Raw genomic sequence first — 10,658 nt, 5'->3', positions numbered from 1 at the left:
CCTTATCTACTCGTCGAGTACCCTCCTCGACCCGACGAGTTACTCCTGGAAGAATCGCGGGGCCACCCCGACTCCACTCGCCGAGTCTGAAGAACAACTCGGCGAGTCCCAGTAAATCTTCAAGCTACTCGCCGAGTCTGAAGAACAACTCGGCGAGTCCATGCCATGCAGACGAGTAACTGCTTCCTCAGATAGGTCTCGTCCCGAATTTCACATGCATGGGACCTGCTGGACCTCTAAAGGTCCTACTACAAGATTATAGTCGTGGGTAACAGGGCACTACATCATCTAATCACTAAATGGGTTCTATAAACCCTAATTTCATAAATACATCAATATAGCAGAGCACACACGAATTCTTACCTGGATGATGTATTCTCTGTATTCCCAATCCTCAGAATGTGACCCCTTGCTGCTCCTTTAGCCAATCCTTTCTCTTCCTTGCACAACCACTCTTCTTTACCCAACAATGGCCTAAGATCCTTGCTCCAGCTGCACCCAATCGATCTAGGGTTCTTCTCAGAAGGCTAAAACGAACAATGACGGCCAATGAGTCCCTTTTATACGTCCCAAACCTGAACGGTTAGGGTTTCCGCTAAACAGCGTCGACTCGCCGAGTCCATACCTGGACTCGTCGAGTCCAGTCGCGATCCCACGACCAAGTCTGCGATCCTACTCGGCGAGTCTAGGCCCCAACTCGCCGAGTCCCCTCTTAAATCACTCCAAAAACATAATTTAAACAATACCTGAGATTTCGGGCTGTTACAACTCTCCCCCACTTGGATTAGACTTCGCCCTCGAAGTCTCACCCCGCAAATAGTTCCGGATGCTGCTCCCGCATCTCACGTTCCGGTTCCCAAGTCATTTCCGATCCCTTACGGTGTTGCCATTGAACCAACACCAAGGGTACCTCCTTGTTCCTCAGAACCTTGATCTTCCGATCTCTGATCGCCACTGGTCTCTCCGTGTAATTCAGGCTCGCATCCACCTGAATATCCTCCAATGGAACCACTGCCGACTCATCGGCTATGCACTTCCTCAGCTGCGACACATGAAAAGTGTCATGGATCTGACCCAACTCTGCTGGCAATTCCAACCGATAGGCTACCCGGCCTATCCTCGCAATCACACGAAATGGCCCAATATACCGGGGCCCCAACTTGCCTCTCTTCCTGAACCGAATCACTCCTTTCCAAGGAGAGACCTTCAGGAGAACGAAGTCGCCGACCTGAAACTCAAGCTCGGATCGGCGCCTGTCTGCATAACTCTTTTGCCGGCTCTGGGCGGTCAATAACCTTTGTCTCACTTGCTGGATCTGCTCTGTCGTCTGCAGCACGATCTCCGTGCTGCCCATCACTCTTTGTCCCACCTCTCCCCAACAAATGGGAGTCCGACACCTCCTACCATACAACAGCTCGAAAGGTGGCATACCAATGCTCGAATGGTGGCTGTTGTTGTAGGAAAACTCTGCCAATGGCAAATACGCATCCCAACTACCCCCGAAGTCTAACACACACGCCCGGAGCATGTCCTCCAGCGTCTGAATTGTCCGCTCGCTCTGACCGTCTGTCTGGGGATGGTATGCGGTACTAAAATGCAATTTAGTACCCAGCTCCTCATGGAATTTCTTCCAGAACCTGGAAGTGAAGCGCACATCGCGGTCTGACACAATCGAAATCGGCACCCCGTGCCGAGATACCACCTCTCTCACGTATATCTCCGCTAACTTTTCCGCTGAAGAACTCTCACTGATGGCAAGGAAGTGTGCACTCTTAGTCAACCTATCCACAATCACCCAAATTGCGTCAACTCCCCTAGCAGTCCTTGGCAATTTGGTGATAAAATCCATAGTGATCTGTTCCCACTTCCACTCGGGGATCTCCAATGGCTGCAACTTGCCATGCGGTCTCTGGTGTTCGGCCTTAACCCTACGGCAGGTCAAGCACCTCTCAACGAACCATGCTACGTCCCTCTTCATACAGGGCCACCAATATTCCTTCCTTAAATCCAAATACATCTTTGTAGCACCGGGATGGATCGAGAATTTCGATTTATGAGCCTCTTCCATCAACGTAATACGCGTACCGCCCACGAACGGCACCCAAATCCGACCCTGAAACGTCATAAGGCCTCGACTATCCTTGACAAACTCTGAGATTAACCCCACAACCCGCTCTTTCCTCCTCATTTCTGGTCGCACAGCCTCTGCCTGGGCTCCACGAATAGCGTCCAACACTGGAGTCATCACAGTCAGTCTCAAGCATACATCTCGCAATGGAGTGCTCTCCGCCCTGCGGCTCAATGCATCGGCTACCACATTAGCCTTGCCTGGGTGGTACAGGATCTCACAATCATAATCCTTGACCACATCCAACCACCTCCTCTGACGCATATTTAGGTTGGGCTGATCCATCAAATACTTCAAACTCTTATGGTCCGTGTAAATCGGACATCGAACTCCATACAAGTAGTGACGCCAAATCTTGAGAGCGAACACTACTGCCCCCAACTCTAAATCATGCGTGGGATATCTCGCCTCATGAGGCTTCAGCTGCCTCGACGCATAAGCTATCACATGACCCCTCTGCATCAACACTGCACCCAATCCCGAAATCGATGCGTCGCAATATACCACGAAATCTTCCATCCCTTCTGGGAGAGCTAATACCGGGGCTTCGCACAATCTCTGGCGAAGTGTCTCAAAGGAGGTCTGCTGCTCGGGCCCCCACGAGAATGCCACACCCTTCCGGGTCAATCTGGTGAGTGGCACTGCGATCTTGGAGAAATCGTTGATAAATCTCCGATAATACCCTGCCAACCCAAGGAAACTTCTGATCTCAGAGGGTGACTTCGGCACCTCCCAACTCATCACCGCCTCAACCTTGGCCGGATCGACTAATATCCCTTTCTGATTAACCACATGTCCTAGAAACTGGACCTCCCGCAACCAGAAGTCACATTTGGAGAACTTTGCATAAAGCTTCTCCGACCTCAATACCTCAAGGACCTCCCTCAAATGCTCCTCATGCTGCTCTCTAGATCTCGAATACACCAGAATGTCGTCGATAAATACAATCACTGACCGATCCAACATCGGCCTGCATACCCTGTTCATGAGATCCATGAACACAGCCGGGGCATTGGTGAGTCCAAAAGGCATCACCACAAACTCATAATGCCCATACCGCGTCCTAAACGCTGTCTTCTGGACGTCCCCTTCCCGTACCCTCACCTGATGGTATCCTGATCTCAGATCGATCTTGGAAAACCAAGATGCTCCCTGCAACTGATCGAATAAATCATCGATCCTCGGCAACGGGTAACGGTTCTTGACCGTTAGCTTGTTCAACTCCCGGTAATCAATGCACATCCGGTGTGAACCATCCTTCTTTTTGACGAACAGAATAGGTGCTCCCCATGGCGAGCTGCTCGGCCGAATGAATCCCTTCCCCAGCAACTCCTGGAGTTGCGAGGACAACTCTTGCATCTCTGGAGGTGCAAGACGATAGGGCACTTTAGCAATAGGCGCAGCCCCCGGAACCAGATCGATACTAAACTCTACTTGCCTCACAGGAGGTACTCCCGGCAGCTCCTCGGGAAAAACATCTGAAAACTCGCACACCACAGGAACTTCCTCAACTGTTTTCGGTCTCTCGGCGATCTTCCGCGTATCCAACACATACGCCACAAAACCCTTACAGCCCTGCTGTAGACACTGCCTCGCCCTAGCGGCCGAACAAAAAGCTGATCCTGAACGGGTACCCTCACCATACACCGAAAGAACTCCCCCACTATGGTCTCGTATGGTCACCAACTGACGCTCGCAGTCGATGACAGCGCCGAATCGGCTCAACCAGTCCATGCCCACGATAACACAGACATCCCCCATCGCAATAGGAATCAAGTCAATCGGGAATTCAACCCCGAAAATCTCTAGTACACATCCCCGAAGAACCTCCGCAGCACGAATCACTTTCTCGTCAGCTATAGAAACTCTCAAAGGTCGACTCAACGACTCACGACTAACGCCGATATGCTGACTAAAGGCTAAGGACACAAAGGACCTACTCGCACCCGAGTCAAATAACACTAAGGCAGGCACAGCGTTCACAAGGAAAGTACCTACGCGCATAATAACATAAGCATAACATATCGACATTAAAAATAATTACATGAATTACAACATACCTGCCACAACATCGGGCGCAGCGCGGACCTCTTCCGCAGTCAGCTGAAAGGCTCTTCCCCGAGCCCTCGGGGCCTCGGCCTTCACCGGTCGAGTCGCAGTAACTCCGGCAGCAGGTGCAGATCCCTGAAGAAGCTGAGGGCACTCGGCCTTCCTATGGCCAGTCTGGTTGCAATGAAAGCAAACCGTAAATCCCTTGGGACACTCCCTAGCAATGTGCCCCTCCTTGCCACACTTGTAGCAAGCACCTGATCGACATACTCCATCATGACTCTTGCCGCACTTCCCGCAAGTGCGACTCTTCGAACCTCCCATCCTCGAATCAGCGGACTTGGTCCGCTTGGCTGCCGGCTGGAACTGAGCCGGTCGCCGGTCCACCCGCTGAATTTCAGCCTCCTCCCGAGCCTGGGTCTCCAACTCGATCTCACGCTTCCTGGCATTCGCCTGAAGCTCAGCAAAAGTATGGTAAGTGGAGTTTGACACAAACTCCCGGATCTCCCTCCTCAGAACACCCAAGTACCGGCTCATCCGAGCCTGCTCTGTGGCCACCAGCTCGGGGCAAAGCATCGCCCTCTCATGGAACTTCCGCGTGATCGCCGCCACCGAATCAGTACCCTGCTTGAGGGTTAAGAACTCCTGAACCAATCGTTCCCGCTCCACCGGGGGAACGTACTCATCCCTGAACATGGTAGTGAACCCCTCCCATGTCACTGCCGCAGTCTCTGCCAAAGTGAAGTTCGCCGTCACGAACTTCCACCAGTCCTTTGCTCCCAGACGGAGCTGGTTCAAAGCGAACTGTACCCTCAGGTGCTCCGGGCATGAACAAGTGTAGAAGCACCCCTCTATATCTGCGATCCACCTCATCGCAGCAATCGGATCCTGCGTCCCATCGAACTCTGGTGGCTTCGTGTTGCTGAACTCTCGGAACAGCAATGAATCACCCCCCTGTGGCCTAGCAGCGGCCACAGCTGCGGTAGCTGCAGCGGTTGCAGCCTCAGTCAATGCGGCGTACCGCTCGTCGAACGTCTCCATCAGGGTGGTCTTGATAGACCCAAACATCTCCGGGATCTCAGCCCGGATCGCCGCCGCCACCTCCTCGTGGATCATCTGACGAATATCCTCGTCACTCACACCGCTCGTACTTGCTCCGTGACGCGGTCTAACCATGATATCTCTGAAATACAACATAAAACTATCAGAGATTCTACCGAGTATAATCGTACTCGACACGCAACCCTACTCAGTCCCAGATATCCAGGGATTCTTACTTGGGCCTCCCACTGACCCGGTGTCCTCGGTAGTACGGGCCCAATACTACCGACCACACCGCATCAATGTTCATCCCAAGTCCTCCTCCCCAAACTCCGGATAGTGAGTACTCTACTTCTGATACGCTCTATCTACCCGCATACTAGCAAAGCATCTCATATAGGCAACTTCCCTAGACTAAGGCATCACAAATCAGGCCACTCTAGTCCTATCATGAATACCTAGTCTTCTAGCATGCATAACAATTCATATCATATAATATTGTAAGGTATTTTGGGGATCTTTACCGTTCGGGCGCTGACTGATCGTACACACTGCTTCTTTCTTGCTTACCACAAAACCATTTACAAAAGTTTATGCCTTTATTTGAAAAGCTTCCTCAAATCCTCGGTTTGAGTTCAGATACCCCCCCCTAAGGTGCACCCGAATCCCTCAAACCAAGGCTCTGATACCAATTGTAACAACTCAAATTTTTTAACAAATTTTTTTTTTCATTTTTAAAAACATAAATGTTTCTATTTTAAACAAGGCATAAATAGTTTAATTATTCTGTCAAATACAATTATTCAAAATCCCAAGATCATAAAGACAATCCTCAGTGTGTATCGATCATGCCGGCGCCTTCCCACGGTCCTCGCTACTACCTGAAATACATGCACAATAACTGTAAGCATAAATGCTTAGTGAGTTCCCCAATATACAACTTACGCACATACGCCTTTCCAGGCCCGACCTTTCGGTCCATGTGTCTCAGGGGACTTCCGTCCCTGCTGGGTAAACCTTCCGGCCTTACCCACGCCGACCTTCCGGTCCATCACACATCATATCGCCTTCCGGCCCATAATATAATCGCCTTCCGGCCCATAACATACATAGCACACATAACAAATAACTTACCACATATAGCATACATATCATATATCATATCCGACCTTCCGGTCACACGGTCAAACCCTTCCGGGTACAGTATAGTGAGAAGACTCACCTCGTAGAAGCTGAACGCTAGCAATTCCCGAAATGACTCGTGCACAACCGACGAGCTACAACCTCCCTATAGCATTTCATATCTCATTAATACTTATATCTTCTAAGTGTGACTATCCCTAAGAAGTCAGACTTAGGTCAACTCTGGTCAACGGTCAACTGTCAACTCGACCGGACTCGGCGAGTACCATGACGACTCGGCGAGTCTGGACGTCTTCCAACTTTCTGAGATTCCTTATCTACTCGTCGAGTACCCTCCTCGACCCGACGAGTTACTCCTGGAAGAATCGCGGGGCCACCCCGACTCCACTCGCCGAGTCTGAAGAACAACTCGGCGAGTCCCAGTAAATCTTCAAGCTACTCGCCGAGTCTGAAGAACAACTCGGCGAGTCCATGCCATGCAGACGAGTAACTGCTTCCTGAGATAGGTCTCGTCCCGAATTTCACATGCATGGGACCTGCTGGACCTCTAAAGGTCCTACTACAAGATTATAGTCGTGGGTAACAGGGCACTACATCATCTAATCACTAAATGGGTTCTATAAACCCTAATTTCATAAATACATCAATATAGCAGAGCACACACGAATTCTTACCTGGATGATGTATTCTCTGTATTCCCAATCCTCAGAATGTGACCCCTTGCTGCTCCTTTAGCCAATCCTTTCTCTTCCTTGCACAACCACTCTTCTTTACCCAACAATGGCCTAAGATCCTTGCTCCAGCTGCACCCAATCGATCTAGGGTTCTTCTCAGAAGGCTAAAACGAACAATGACGGCCAATGAGTCCCTTTTATACGTCCCAAACCTGAACGGTTAGGGTTTCCGCTAAACAGCGTCGACTCGCCGAGTCCATACCTGGACTCGTCGAGTCCAGTCGCGATCCCACGACCAAGTCTGCGATCCTACTCGGCGAGTCTAGGCCCCAACTCGCCGAGTCCCCTCTTAAATCACTCCAAAAACATAATTTAAACAATACCTGAGATTTCGGGCTGTTACAATCCCGAAGAAGACGAAGAACCTATAGAGTTGGATGAAGGAGATGACTCTGGTACAGATTCAGAGCCAGAGGTTATCAATCCACTGGCCCCACAACCTCCCGGCTATGTGAGGAACTTCCAAGGACCCACTCCTGTATGGGAGAGTCACCTCCACCATTGGAGCCAACAGCAAAACCTACGCCCTCCCTACGGCATGTGCCGAGACTTCTACGATGTCCGCGGCAGAGGTTCAGCTGATCGGGCACTACCAGTAATGGTGGGCAAGCTAGCCAATCAGTCCTACCAATCCGGAGTTCAAGCTAGCCGGATTCGGGATGTCAACGTAGAAGTACAGGTTCACACTTCTGACATCCGTAGACTGGATAGAATTCAGGACAATGCCCAACTCCAAACCGAGGCATTCCAAGCACAAATGATTGCATCCCTAGCCGAATTAAGGGAACAACAAGCCGCTTTTGATAGGCGTCTAATGGAATCGAAGCAATCGGATGCGGAGTCAAGCTCCAAGCGCAACCTACGTCGCAAGTAGTGCTTGCCAAAATTTCAAATTTTGTTATAAATTAGGACTTCGGATAAGAGTATTATTTTCTTTAAACTTTCTGTAATCGGAAACCTTTAGAAAGGTCAAAAACTTTTGCCTAAACTCGGATGTAACACACCTATATGTTTAATATATATAGGGCATATCTCTTTCGTATGTTAATTATGTACAGTTCATTCAATTCATAAGTATATCTATTCAAACTCCATTTGTAAATCAAGCTCAAGACCCTGTGTTGGTCAAACCAAATTCTTGAATTATTAAAGAAAGTTAACTCAATATCATTCAACTCTTAACCACCAAAACTTATAACCTCTCATTTTCTTTTGGCAGCGCGATGCCTCCTCGTCCAAACCTAAGACCCAGACCGGGCACGGCGCCACCACCACCTCCACCACCAACGTATGATCCGGCCATGGTCCAGGCTGCTATCATAGCAGCAGTAACAGCAACTCTCTCGCAAATAAACTCCAATGGAAATGGAGGTACAGGAAGCAGCACAAATCATTCCAATCGTGGCACTGGTCATGGTCAAGTAAGAGAATGTACTTACAAGGAGTTCTCCAACTCAAAGCCAAAAACTTTTAATGGCATTGGGGGAGTCATTACACTAATGCAATGGTTCGAAAAGACCGAAACAGTCTTCGAGATCTGCTCATGCCAGGAAACAAGCAAGGTTAAGTTCGCTGCTTGCACCTTCATAGATCGAGCCCTCACTTGGTGGAAAAGCCATGTGAATTCTGTGACTCTCACTGTCGCCAACGCCATGAGTTGGGAGGATCTGAAGGTTCTACTACTGAAAGAATACTGCCCAAGGGGCAAAGTGCAAAAGCTTGAGCAAGAGCTCTGGAATCTGAAGATGACTGGGTATGATCTAGTCGCCTACACAGCTAAGTTCAACGACCTCGCTACATTGTGCCCTAACATGGTCTACCCAGAATCAAAGAAAGTTGAAAGGTACATTTGGGGGTTGTCACCCCAGATTCAAGGGCATGTCCTAGCTTCCAACCCTATTACCTACAATAGCGCTAAACGCCTGGCTCAGCGACTCATCGACCGCGGGGTAAAACAGGGTACCATTGCAGCTACTGCCAATCCATCTAAGGAGGCACATGGCCAGAGTAGGCCTTGGAACAAGAGAAGGGGTAAAAACCCTACAGGAGAACCCCAAGAAACAACAAGTAGTAGCGATCCACGCTATTACTCTACCTACCAACACTGCCCCCACAAGCTCATACAATGGGAAACTTCCGAAATGCAACCAATGCAACTTCCACCACCACGGTCTCTGCCGTGACCTCCAATGCACTAGGTGCAATAAAAAGGGGCATACAACACGCTACTGCAAAGAGCCGACACAACAATCCGCCCCGTTGCTAATACCGGAGTAAGTCGTGCCTGCTTTGAGTGCGGAGACACGGGGCACTACCGCAGGGACTGCCCGAAGGCAAACAACAGGAATACCGACGGAAGGGGCCGAGTATTCGCAATGGGACAAGATGAAGCCGTTGCGGACCCCACTATTGTTACGGGTACGTTTCTTCTCGATAACTCGTATGCATGCATTTTGTTTGATAGTGGAGCGGAGAGAAGTTTTGTGAGTCACGATTTTAAAGGCCTGCTAAAGCCATTACCACAATCATTAAGTGAACCGTTTATAGTAGAAACGGCCAACGGTAAAACCGAAGGCACTAAGGAGATATACTTAAACTGTACCCTAACTCTAAACGATAATCCCTTTCCAATCAACCTCATGCCAGTCTCGATTTAAGAGTTTCGATGTCATCATTGGCATGGATTGGCTGAGTTCTCATCATGCTGACATTTTATGTTACGATAAGGCCGTTCGCCTTAATCTGCCAACCGGCGAAACTTTCTTTGTCTTGGGCGACAAACCTAGTACCACTCTTCGTATCATCTCAAACATCCAAGCTCAGAAGTGCCTACGCAAGGAGTATCATGCGTTTTTGGCACATGTCGTGGATGTGAAACGCAAAGTCCAGGACGTCAAGAATGTGCCTGACGTATGCGATTTTCCCGACGTTTTTCCCGAGGACCTTCCAGGAATACCACCCGCGAGACAAGTCGAGTTCAGAATCGATCTGGTTCCCGGAGCTACCCCAGTAGCCAAAGAGCCCTATCGGTTAGCCCCGGCAGAGATGCAAGAGCTATCCAGCCAACTGAATGAGCTACTCGGAAAAGGATTCATCAGGCCGAGCTTCTCGCCTTGGGGAGCACCCGTATTATTCGTGAAAAAGAAGGATGGATCATTCCGGATGTGCATCGACTACCGAGGACTCAACAAACTTACCATCAAGAACCGTTATCCCTTACCCCGAATCGACGACTTATTCGACCAACTCCAAGGAGCCAACTACTTCTCCAAGATCGATCTGAGATCAGGATATCACCAGCTGCGAGTCCTAGAGAGTGATGTTCCCAAGACGGCCTTCCGAACGAGATACGGACATTACGAGTTCGTAGTGATGCCGTTCGGACTAACCAATGCCCCGGCCGTATTCATGGACCTAATGAATCGGGTATGTCGTCCATTCTTGGATAAAATTTTGATAGTATTCATAGACGACATACTCATTTATTCAAAGAATAAAGAAGAGCATAGTCAACATCTAAGACAAGTCTTAGAGACGTTACGAACTGAGAGACTCTATGCAAA

This window comes from Lactuca sativa, chromosome 2 (genome assembly GCF_002870075.4).
Source record: "Lactuca sativa cultivar Salinas chromosome 2, Lsat_Salinas_v11, whole genome shotgun sequence".
Classification (NCBI taxonomy): Eukaryota; Viridiplantae; Streptophyta; class Magnoliopsida; order Asterales; family Asteraceae; genus Lactuca; species Lactuca sativa.
Note: the sequence above shows the minus strand (reverse complement) of the source record.